This window comes from Neopelma chrysocephalum, unplaced genomic scaffold, assembly GCF_003984885.1.
Source record: "Neopelma chrysocephalum unplaced genomic scaffold, ASM398488v2 Primary Assembly neopelma1_23, whole genome shotgun sequence".
In the NCBI taxonomy this organism is placed as follows: Eukaryota; Metazoa; Chordata; class Aves; order Passeriformes; family Pipridae; genus Neopelma; species Neopelma chrysocephalum.
The window spans coordinates 35,902,894-35,915,313 of NW_020897691.1; positions in this window are offsets into that span (position 1 = coordinate 35,902,894).

Here is a 12,420-nt window from a genome sequence, read left to right on the forward strand (position 1 = left end):
AGTAAAGGAAAACAACAGTTTGCTTCACAGGTTTCTCCTCCACCTTCAGAAAAGCCAAAAGGAAAAGAAACAGCGTAAGAGGATAGCCATGGCACTGCTGGAAACACGCTTAGGGGTGATGAAGGTGAGTACGTGGAATACTTTGACCCTCATTTGCACCTCTCTTCCCCTCTTTTATCCTCGTAGATCAAATGTATTAATAATAGTAAAGGAGTTGTTCAGTGCCATGCTAAAAATTATTGATAAGTAAGAGAGAGCATTGTGGCCTGGGTTGTAACACTAAAGCACACAAAACACTGGGCAGAAGAGACATGATAGCAGACTCTGTTGACATGATTTCCTAGATGAGGCAACTGGGAATAACTCAGAGATCAAGATTATTTAATATTTTCATTAATGACCCTGTGCCAACAACACAACCCATGTATCCACTGTACTGATGAAATCTGCTAACAAGGCAAGAGCAGGGAGCTGCTGCTGCTGATACACAAGAGGACTAGGCTGTTGTAGTGGAAGTGAATGACTGTGTCCCGTGCATTAATAAAGGAAGTAAAAATGTAATTAAATCCATGTCTGCACACTAAAGAACTAGTAGGAGTTTCAACTGCAGATGGGAGCTTACAAGTTAAATATGAGAGTCTGCAAAGGTCCTGAACTGACCCAGTGGGACACTGGAGGGATGCAGCTGGGAAAGAAGCAAACGTGTAGGTTATAGCAAGTGCATATGTGGGATTTCTAGTATCTGGTTTCCTGACTAAATTGCATCTGCGATATCATTTGTGATTCAGATCACTTGTGCTCAGAAAATGTGAAACACAGTCACATGCAGAAAGCTATTCAGGACAACGTGGAGCTTGTCTCGCAAGAACTAGTTAAAAAGCATTGTATCCATTAACCAAAGATGGACAGGAAGGGCATCATATTTTCAGAGGGCTTTTATTCTCAGACTTCCACAGCCTTCCCTGTCCCTGCTGCTCAGGTACACTTGGAAAACTGAAGGCAAGGAGGAAGCAGGGCTGGATCCACTTAGCAGCTCTTCTGCAAGGCATGGAGGGTGATTGCAGGAACTGATGTTCAGCCAACGGGTTTGCCGTATACATGATGGATGGTAACACTTTTCACTGCTGTAAGGCGGCAGCAAATATTTTTATCACGGTAATCAATTTTGTTCTCTAGCATCTAATTGAACATCAGTAAATATGTTATTAAGATTCTTGACAGTGTGCTCTTTTGCAATCAAGGCCAAGATGTAGCCAGATACTCATCTTAATCTCTCCAGACACATTTCTAATGAATTTTTACAGTGCCTAGAGGAAAGGTCCCTGGTCTGAAGTGGGACACCTGGATGATAAAAGCAAATTATAATTAATAATACATTGTGTTTATAATGTCAGGGTGTCATCTAAAGACAGGGGTAAAACCTTGTATAGGCTACTGCTAGAATGCTATTAATAAAATTGCTTACTTTAAATCACTCTCAGGATGTAAGATAGGACATTCCTTTGTTGACAGTGCTTTCTCTTGAATATTTATATTTATGGTCTATCAAGGTACCACCCAATACTGAAAGAAGCAGTATTTTGAAATAACTCCATTGTATTGCAATGTTTTCGTTATCATTCTGTCCTATGAAGGTATGGATAAACTTCCTTTCTATTTACCAGAAATATGGCACAAGATTGAGGCTCTATACCCACTGCAAAGCATAAGTAGGGAGGGAAGCTATATCTGCTTAGGATTACTATATACTGTCTCCTTGACTACTAAGTCCTCTATTTCTTTGAGTAATCAGTCCAGACTTCTATAATGGCAACTTTTTGATCTTCGTTTTCTGCTGGACTGGAGGAACATTTTACTCTGATTTTTTGGAATAAAATTTACAAATTTTACTCATAAAGTCTGCTGAGTTCTACCATATATGAAAGCCAACCACTGCAGTGTATGCTACAGAAATAGATTCTAGTTCTTTTTTAAATTCACATTTCTAGTCAACCTAATTTTACTGCAAAAGAATTTTGTTTTCCTTTGACCCCCAGATTTTCTTATTACTTTTGAACCATTGAGAGAGGAAGGATGGAATTCTGGCCTCACTGCAGTACTGGAAAATGTGCAGAGAACTACACTGAGATGAGGGCTAAGGGTGTTCAGAGCTCAAAAAAAGATGTCTGGATAGTGTAGTTTTCTTTGAGCAGTCTTCTCAACATTTTAGTTACAAAAACTACAGAACAAATCTAGAAAAAAATAAAAATCCATTTATCACCTTGTGCAGTAGCCACAAAAGGTTGGAGTAATAATAATAAAGAGTGAACAATGAATTTTAGTGGTCTGCCTTTTTTTCTTTTCCAATTCTATATTTTTTATCATTGTTAGTTGACTCTTAAGTCTGTGAAAGCATAGGTATGTTTTAGTTTGGGTGGGGCTGTGGCATCACTTCTGTGAAAAAAAAAGGTCAACAGTTATGCAGACAATTATCTAATATTTCACAAACTCCAAATAGCTCCTGAATGGCAGACCTGAAGTAGAAGACATAAAAATTGCCTGCATTAAGGTATTATCAGGAAAGCCTGAAGTGACATAGGATGGAGTAATTTCTAGCAAATCATTATTATCAGATATGAAGTAAATTTTCCATTAATTAATTATTACAGTCTTTGGACATTCATCCCTGACATGTAGATTATTTTACCTTTTTTTAAGGAGATAGCGGAATATGAAATCTTTATTATTGTAATAACATGGCAAAAAATAAAAGGCAATAACATGACAAAAATAACATGGCAAAAAAACCCCACAACTGCAATCAAGGTTGTAAAAGGGCAAGTCTATCTGAGCAGGGAAGAGAACATCTTCTGTGCCATAAATGCAAGCAGAGGTCAAATGCATAAAAGCAGTTGTTGAATTAAAGCATATGGGCCTCCTAGCAAACTGGGATTCCCATGGTGCCTACCTATCACAAATCACAGAATTGGTCATGTCAGAAAGGACCTTAAAGCCTCCCTAGGTTCCAACCTACGCCACTGTCCTTTTCCTTCCCAGAGGGCTCTCTCAGAAGTTGTTTGCTGTCACCAAGCAAGGCAGCAGCAGAGCAGGACTCTTGTCCCCTTACCTCTGTTCCACCATTGAGTTCCTGGCCCTTTTGCCCAGGTGAAGGTGGGTGAGCACAACACAGCTTAACTTCAAACCAGGTGCACTGCAAGCTGCAATAAAAACACTTCTGATGTCCCTGTTCTGTCAGGGAGCCTAATGAAAATCCCACTTCCAACTGTAAAATTTGGAGGCCTGATTTGAAGGGTGCCACTTTTCAGCACTGGGCCATGGCCATAGAGATAAAAGTAGAGAGTGGCAGAATATTGTAATCTTTGGGATGTGTGGCATCATTATATTCAGACACTGTGTAAACCTGGTACAATAGCTACTACCACATCTTGTTTGAACTTGAACTATACCTTTTTTAGGGCAGAGAAACATTTTCAAAATTGCCTGGACATCATAGCATTTTTTAAAGGTATAATTTTCAGCTTTACCATTGCCTACTTTTTGGTCAAGTCAGGAGTTCACTTTCCCCTCATCTATTTGCCTGTGTCAGAGGGATATCTGTATTTGCCTGCTACTGTGAAATGCTGGAGGTTCCTGCAATTTTTGTAGTTTCAGATTGTGGTTTATCTTGCCAAAATATCTGGGTATGGGGATGAATACAAAAGTATCTTGTTCGTCATATTTGCCTTCTGCTCAGGGAATACAAGGAGGCTTTCACTGAGTGCAGAACATACTTTATTATTGGTTTTGCATGTAGTACAAGTCTTTGTTTTGCTGAATTCTCAGAACTTCTGAAGAAAAAAAAGAAATGTTGCCACATAAATGTCTTTCCAGAAAACAAGCAAACAAACCAAAGAGCCAAGATCTCCATCGTGGCGCCGCTCAGCTGACATTAACCACTTTGCACGAGAAGGGAGCATAGCCTGGCTCTACTGTAGCTGTATCACTGGAGATGAAAAGCAAAGGCAAGATGTCCTCCAACCAGGGTTTTGTCAGAAAAGGATGTCTGCTTTCTATACACACACTAGCAGTGCCTGAGGGATGGGACAAGTTTTATTTCCTGGTGACACATATGAAACACCCTTTAGGTGCAAGAAAATAGGGCAAATTTGGAAGAAAGAATAGTAAGAGTAAAGCAGGGAGTATTAACTACAAACGAAGGGGACAGTCCTTAAGAGAATAATTTTCTCCTTTTAAATCTGGTGCCCATATTAAAATTTCTCCCAGCAGCATGTGCATGACTGATACTTATTCAGCTGATAGCGCAAAGCAACAGTGACCCTGGCACCAATGCCGAGGCAATATTTACAAAAGGATGAACTATTTTCGAACAATGTCTCCAATGTACTAAGCACAAACAAGCTTTTCTTCAACATCAGGCATGCATGTTGTCTCGTTCCAACGATTTTGTTCATGTACAAATGTATTCATTGTGGACAATGCAAGGAAAATGTCATTCTCTATTTATATCCCAGTTTCCCTTTGTCCTCTTTACAGTATCTTGAGGCAGTGATGCAGAGCAGAGTCTTGTTCTAAACTCCTGCTATTTTCCTTCCCATCTTCTTCCAAAGCACTCACAGTTGCAGAGCTGCAGCGAGTTAAAAGGCTCCCTACAGCAGATTTTTTTTTGAGACACAAAGATCGGTCTCTCTCCCTCTGCTTCCCAACAGAGAAGATCTAAGTCCTGGCTCTTGCTCCATCACTCAGAGCACATAATGGTCTTGGCAGCGGAGGATATGGTGGTAGCAGCGTTTTGAGCCATGTAAGTGGATGCACCTGGCACAGCAGTGTGAATAGGCAATGTTAAGGCAATTCTGCCCCAGTAATATATGAAACCATCCACTTCATCAACAGCCTCTCTGTGATCAAGGCTGCCTTTTTGTTGACTTGGATAAGTTCCCCAGTATGGTCAAAACAGAATAATGGAGGACTTTGAAAGAAGGGCCCTTGCACAGAAAATAATTAATCTAGCAGCAGAGGAGCAGGGAGAAAGATTTAGTGACACTTGAAAACAAAAAAACAAACCCCCAAGTCCTAGGACTAAACTAAAACCATGAGTGCAGGCTTACACTGTGTTTTCATTGTAAAACAAATCATCTGTCCTGAAAGCATAATTCTTGGACAGATTGGCCACCGTTTTGGGTAGGAATTAGGAACATTATTTTAAAGAACATTTCAGGGGAAAGCTATTTTGCCTTTCAAGTATTGTCTGATTTTCTCCAAGTTGAAAATGTCCACTGCTCTCAAGAGTGGCATTCCACACTGATAAGCTTCCGTTTATTTGTAAACTGATAGGCATTGTTTTCCTACACTTAAACATGTCTTTTAAAAAATCAATTTATAAAATTTCTTACAATTAAAATCACTCTAAATTGAAAGCTCAACCTTAAGTAGAGTTTTCCTTTAATAGATTTTTGCACTCTTTCCAGTTATGTGTGTACAACAAAAATATTCATGCATGCCTCAGATGCAACAGTGAAATGAATATAACACATTCCACATGTTCTAAGAAATTTAAAAACTTGCATTTCTGAAGGAAGAATATGTGACTGTTTTCCAGTGTGAGGCTCCTGAGGCCTGTACACTCACTTGACTGGATCTCCCAGTAAAGAACATCCTTTATACACGGGATTCACATCCAATTCAAGCATCAAACTATTCACTGATGATTATCCTCTTTGTAAAAAAGTAATTCATTTTTTTCCCCAGATAAAATATCTCAATCAGGTTGAAGCAATTTTGTTCTCTGAAAGAAAAGTTTGAGACTTAATGAATATTACTAAGTGAAAAACTTTTAATCACATAATGTATTTTATATAAAGGTTATATATAACACCAAATAAATGAACTCTTCTTGTAGTTCATACTTCTAATAATGGATGATTTCATATGCTTTAGCACATAAAAGATTAGATAGCTTTAAAATTAGAGCAGTCAAACTTTTAGCACAGCATGAGATGAAGATAAGGAGTATTCACTCACCGAAAACATCTTTTCTTCATCATCATCTTTCTCATCCTTAAGGAATTTTAAAATTGCAATTGAGCAATTCTTAGCTACTGGACAAAAATAACTTCTATTAGCTGGAAAACATTTTAAGATCTTTCAACTTTAGGTTATAAACTGCTATGTGAAAGCATGCCTTATCTTTCCCATGAATTGAACTTTGACAAAGGATGGTAATTCTGACATTTGTAGAGATGATTAAACCCCCTGAATGACTGAAAGCTAAGCATAACCCTCAAGATTAAATGAAGATTAAATGATCATCTATTATGGATGTATGCAATATATATTATTTCAACAGTTAGCTGGCAGCAATCATTCATTCTCATTTTTCATTAGATTTTTAGAAAGTAGCATCTCCCAAAGTTAATACTGGCATCTCCAACTAAGGATAGTATTGAAATTCAAATAATTTTGTTGTGATCTGGTTTTTATTTTATTTTTCAAAAATTTCTAACATTACTTCATTATCATATTGAAATCATGCAAACAAATAACTGATTAATTCCCGTTCAAACAGTGAAAAATCTGTGGAAGTGTTTTAAGATGATTGAGTCTTTACTGAAAAGTGGCAAAAATATACTCTCTTCAGTAAAGTTTTTTAAAACTGTTTTCTCAGCACACAAAGAACTTCGCTATGTACGTGTCACTACAGAAGACCTTTTCTGCCAAAACATATAATTTTGTCTAAGGGCATGTCTTGGAAAATGCTACTTCTCAGGTTCTTTTAATCAGATGATGTATAATGAATGACTGCAGCTAACAATATTTTATGGTTTTGTTGGTTCTACAGCAACTGGTATTACTGTTTTTTGTAATTTCACATTTCTTAGCAACAAAAAAGTTTTACTTCTGTTGTTGGAAGCTATGCTAGGATTATTTTCACAGTCTTCTCAATTTGCCTACTCTTATATCTGAAAATCCACCATAAGCAATTGAGAAAGTGCACAAGCTAAATTAAACCTCATGACAATTATTGCTATCTTGGCTGATCCACTCAAAACCATTTCTCCACTTAATCCAAAAAGCTAAAGCTCTTTCTTTTCAGGCAGCATATCCTGCCTCATGGAAGTCATGTTACCCCTACAGTCATAGTCAGAATCTGGGTACAGATGCAGTGTGAGCCATTAAAGTTATATAGACCCAATGTTAGGTTATAATCCCTCTGATTACTACCACTCAGTGCCGGGTCCCATCCCTGGATACTGTGTTAAATCTGCAGACAGTACTGAGCCTACTATAAAAGCATATGGTCACCACTTTTAGACACAAAAATTTTGCATATGAGATGATCCTAACGGCAGTTCTTCTAGTGTCACCACCTCTAGTCTGGGCGTGTATTTAAAAGGAGTCTTTTTACATTTTGATGATAGTTCAATTTGGCAAAAAAAATTTAGGATTTGTTGGATTTAAAGGTACTATATGGATGTAACACCTGAAATGAGAAGAGGGTTTGGGAAATAAGAGAGATTTCAGCAGAGAAAGATAAGCTTCAGTATCTGAGAAATCCTCTTGGGAGAGTGAATACTTACCACGTTTCGTAGTAGTTGTGAGATCTTTGTTTTGCTCTGGACAGATTCAGTAATTTTCAGGCAAAGGTTTTCAGCCTCAGTTTAGTGTCTGAGCCAGCGCCTTGAACCCGGAGCCACGTCTGTTATTTTTATTTTGGACAGGGCACATTTGCAGGTAACGCAAATATCCAGCATTTGGGAGACTCATTTGACACCTCCACCCTGGATTGGCTGTGGGCTGCAGGGGCCCTTCCAGTCCTGCGTAGGGGAGAGGAGCCTTCCTGACTTGGGTGGAAACAGACAGCCAAGCACAGCAAACCCAGCCCTGCACTCGGCTGCCATATGCCCGTGCTGTCCCTGCCCGGCACTGTTAAATAAATGGATGCTCTTTATTTCCTGGCCTTCACTAAATTGAAGATATATCCTGCAGTTAACTGTTATTTGTATTTCCTTCAGCCCCTGTAGTCTGTGTTATGCACTTGGCCGCTGTGATGTATGAGTGTATTATGAAAGCTGGACATTGTGGGAAATAGGACACTTGAGCTCTTGGACAGATGAAATATTTGATGCTGTGGAACAGGTGGAAACACCAGTAATACAAATTAACTGGCTGTTTTTACTGAGGCAATGAAGTGCAAATATTTGTTATTTATTTCATAATCCAACTTGTATTTTATACTTCAAAGTTAGCAGATTACTTCAGATAACCACAATGATTTTGCCAAAAAGAAATCTACTCTCTGAGCTAGCTGGCTCTGCAGATGAATGCCTCACAGCTGAATTCTCCAGTCATAAACTGAAGGTTTTTGTCTGCAGCTGTAATCACTAGAAGTGTTGTTTGGGATCTGTGGGAGAGGTTACATGACCCCAAGCAGGGTCCGTAGCTCAGTATCCAAGGAGCTGAGAAGCTCCTGACCAGGCTGGCTCTGCACGGGAGCTAGTTGCCTGCCCCCCACAGTCCCATCGCTCAACAAGCACTACATCTGCTTGGGTTTTTGTCACCCTGACACACATTCACAGACCTGGGCCAAATATTTCTTAGACACAGGGGGATTGAGACATGGAGACAGACCTCTGTCCTCAAACCATTTTGAAGCATGTTCATCAGTCTAAACAGAAACATTGCACTCTACTTCTAGTCTGGCAGAAGTTGAGCAGCATCACTGGCTTTCTGCTCAAGTGAGCACTCACTCCCACTCTCTTCAGGCGAAATGTTTTAAGAAGATGCTGAGGGAAGGTAAAGTTTTATTTACACTCAAGAAGCTAATAAGAAAGGGTGGGGTTTAGTTTTCATTTCAGTTTTAAGCGAAAGATAATGTTTAAAATAAAGAAAGATAAAGACCAGATAATGTTTAAGCAGTAATAAACAAATGGCTAGAAGGGAGAATAAAATGCTTGTACGAATTTTGGAATTGATAGTTTTCAGAAATTTGGTAGCCATCTTCAATATTACCATCTAGTATGAGTCAAAGGGAGTTAATGGACCTAACCTCTTTCACCATATCCATCACTGGGATATCCAAACATCTAAAAGAGAATCAAATGTTTACTTGCTGACCTTTTTTTTTTCCCCTGTAGCCAATTGCTCTTCCTAATGAAGAGGATAATTTGCGGATTAAATTGCTATTTATTTCAATGTATTCCTGGGAAATCAAGCCTCTAATCCATAACAGAAACAGGTCACTGAAAGGTGGCTTTCATGTACTGGAGCACTTCACACCTTCTAGGTCAGGCACTTGTGATGCATGTCCTTGTGCAAAAGCTTCTGTAGGATGTTTTACTTCACTCCTTAGACAGTGGCATTAAATTTGACAGCAAAATTGCTTCCACCCTCTTTATATCAGTAACTACATAAAGGTAGGTTAGAGCACATGGTTTTAATTTAGCCTTTAGTGGTTTTATTTGGCAAGGAAAAAAACTGTTGAGCACTAACCTTGAATTAGAAGCTGACCTCGGAATTAGTCAGCCTTTTTCTTGTAAATGCATTTTGTAAAGTATAAACATGAACCATCTATTTACATAACATTAGTGACAGTCAAATGATTTCTTAGGAGCATTAACGCTGGAAATCCCAAACACTCCTTCCTTGCTGGAGAATGGTTTATAGCTCCTGAGAATAATCTCTCCAGCAAGTAACTGCAAACAGAAAAGGCTGATCTTTTTCCAATCGAATTTAGGATTTCTCTAGTATTTCACTAAGAAACCCCAGATAATAATTATAAGCTGCTCTTAAATGAAATGCAGGTCACCTCCCAGGGTGCATGTGGAAAGCTCTGACTGTGCGGATGGTGGTGCAGCCTCCTCCTGTACTATGGTGGCTTTATCCACTCTGCTACAGGGATGTCGTGCAAAAGCAAAGAACAGCCTGAGTTCTGCTTGACACTGGGGAGCCCTGGTGCCGACAGAGTACCAGTGATGGCTCTGAGGGGTGTCAATCAACAGCAACCCCACGGTATGCCTAAGTTTCTTCACCTGTACTGTTCCCAGACTGCTGGGAAGCCAAGGCCCTTGCAGCAAGGAGCAAGGGATTTCAGGCCTTCTGAAGCTGAGATCCTACTTCAACTAAGGGAGCCTCCAGCAGGTCTGCAGACCACCTCTTCTTTCCCAGAAGGAGCAGCACAAGAAGCAGCCTAGCAAACTGATGGGTCCTGCACGTATGCTGCTGACTTTGACACGTGTGCAAGCACTGCATCCTAACTGAGCTCATGGAAATATCTTAAAGGTTTTTAGTTTTTTTCTCACTTCCAGGTAAAATGAAAGCCATGAAGTGCCACCAGGTTCTGAAGTTCCTGTGTTTCTTTGACTGTGAGCTTTACTGTTTTTAAGAAAAAAATTTTATAAAATGGACACATTAAAAATGATGAAAACAAATCTGAAAAAGATCCAGATAATTTGTGTGAAATATATTTTGGGCCATGGGGGCATTTAACAGGTTTTCAGAGGCAGAAAAGTGACTTGGCTCAGTTTATTTTTTGCCCACTTTGAGGAAAGAGTATTTTGTGGTTGTCATAGCTTTTTTTGTCTTTATTGTTGAATGAACAGCAGAACATACTTTCTTTTTCTGAAACTGAAGGTAATTACCTTTCAGAAGGTAATTTCTTTTATTATTGCAATAGGAGTACATACCATATCACGGCACTTTTAGCTTGCTCCACATTTATCGGCATGCCCTGCCATAATATGCCATAATAATTCTTTGAATTAAGATGGTATTTTTCATGCTTTCAGCAACAGCAGCAAGGTACTCTGCTCTTTGCTGTGTGTTGTTATTATTAGCTCACTCATGATCGAATTCCAGCCTCAGGCAGTGGTTGTGTGATGGGGCCGAGCTCTGATGGCAGGTTTCAGCCCATGTTTTTTCTGGCTATTTTTGCCTTACCTAATTCATGATAGGAAACACAAAGACTAGGTTGAACAGAAGGGAAGTGCACAGCCATTTTAGGTATCCTCAAATTATAGCTTATGACTTGTCTCCAAACTAGAGTAAAGTGGGTTCTGTTTAACATAAAGGGTGGGAAGAGTTTTACTCCAGGCAGAGGTTTATCAGTCCCAGCACCCTCTCCAGTAGGTGTGAATATGAAAGAAAGCATCTGATGTCTTCTCAGATAACCAGCAGCACACCGCTTTCCCCTGTCCAGCACTGTTTTGCTCGCTAGCATCCTCCATGGGGGTGCCACTGGGCCACTTGTGCTTGGCATTTGGAGAGCAGGCTGCAGGAGGAACAGACAGTGTTTCATTCCTTTCAGTGTTGTCAAACACTCAGTTCGGAGTGACCCTGCTGCCCTCTTGTGCGGCATAGAGCCTTTCCTGAAGGTTTCGCACAAATACTGTCGCTCACTACTAATAAAATAAGGCAAACGCCTCCTCCTGGAGGAGGGTGTTAGTGTGTCCCAGCTGAGGGTGTGGTCCATTTCTCCTGACAAACAGGCGTCCAGAAACGTCCATGTAATGACTCGTAGAGAGAGAGCAGGAACATTGACTCCTGCAGGTGTATCTCCTGCCTCTTCAATAAGGCTGGGGCTGAAAAAGCCTGTCCTTTCTCAGGCCTCTTTCCTCTGGTGGTCTTCAATGTGCAGCAGAAAGAGTGTCCTGTAAATAAAACAGCTTCCTCCAGGACTAGAAGCCAGACAGAGAGGTGATCTGCATTCATTATGCTCTTGTAATAGTATCATAGAACCATAGAATGGTTTGGTTTGGAAGGGACTTTAAAGAATCACCTAGTTCCAACCCTCCTGCCATAGGCAGGGACACCTCTCACTAGAGGTGCTCAGAGCCCCATCCTACCTGGCCTTAAACAATTCCAGGTTTGGGACACCAACAACTTCTCTGGGTAGCCTGTTCCAGTGCCTCACCACCCTCACAATAAATAATTTCTTCCTAATATCTGATCTAAACCTACTATCTTTTAGTTTAAAGCCATTCCCCCTTGTTCTATCACTACATGCTCATGTAAATAGTTTCTCCTTGTCTTTCTTCTAGGCTCCCTTCAGGTACTGGGAGGCCACAATTAGGTCACCCTGAAGTCTTCTCTTTTCCAGGCTGAACAATTCCAATTCTCTTAGCCTTTCCTCATAGGAGAGGTGCTCGCTCCATCCCTCTAATCATCTTGGTGGCCTTCCTCTGGACTTGCTCCAACCAGTCGATGTCCTTCCTGTTTATATTCATTTTGCTCATTTACTCGTTGTGATCAGACATGAAAGCGGTGTCACTTCAGAAGGGGAAAAAGCAATTCCTTCATCTCATTTTAGGATGACTGTAGGGAATGTAGTGCTGTGTAGCTAAGGTACATGTCCTGCTGAGGCAAGAAAATATTTCTGATCTTCACTAAAGCCTTCTGAACCCCCTGGTCCTGAGCTTGGACACATCT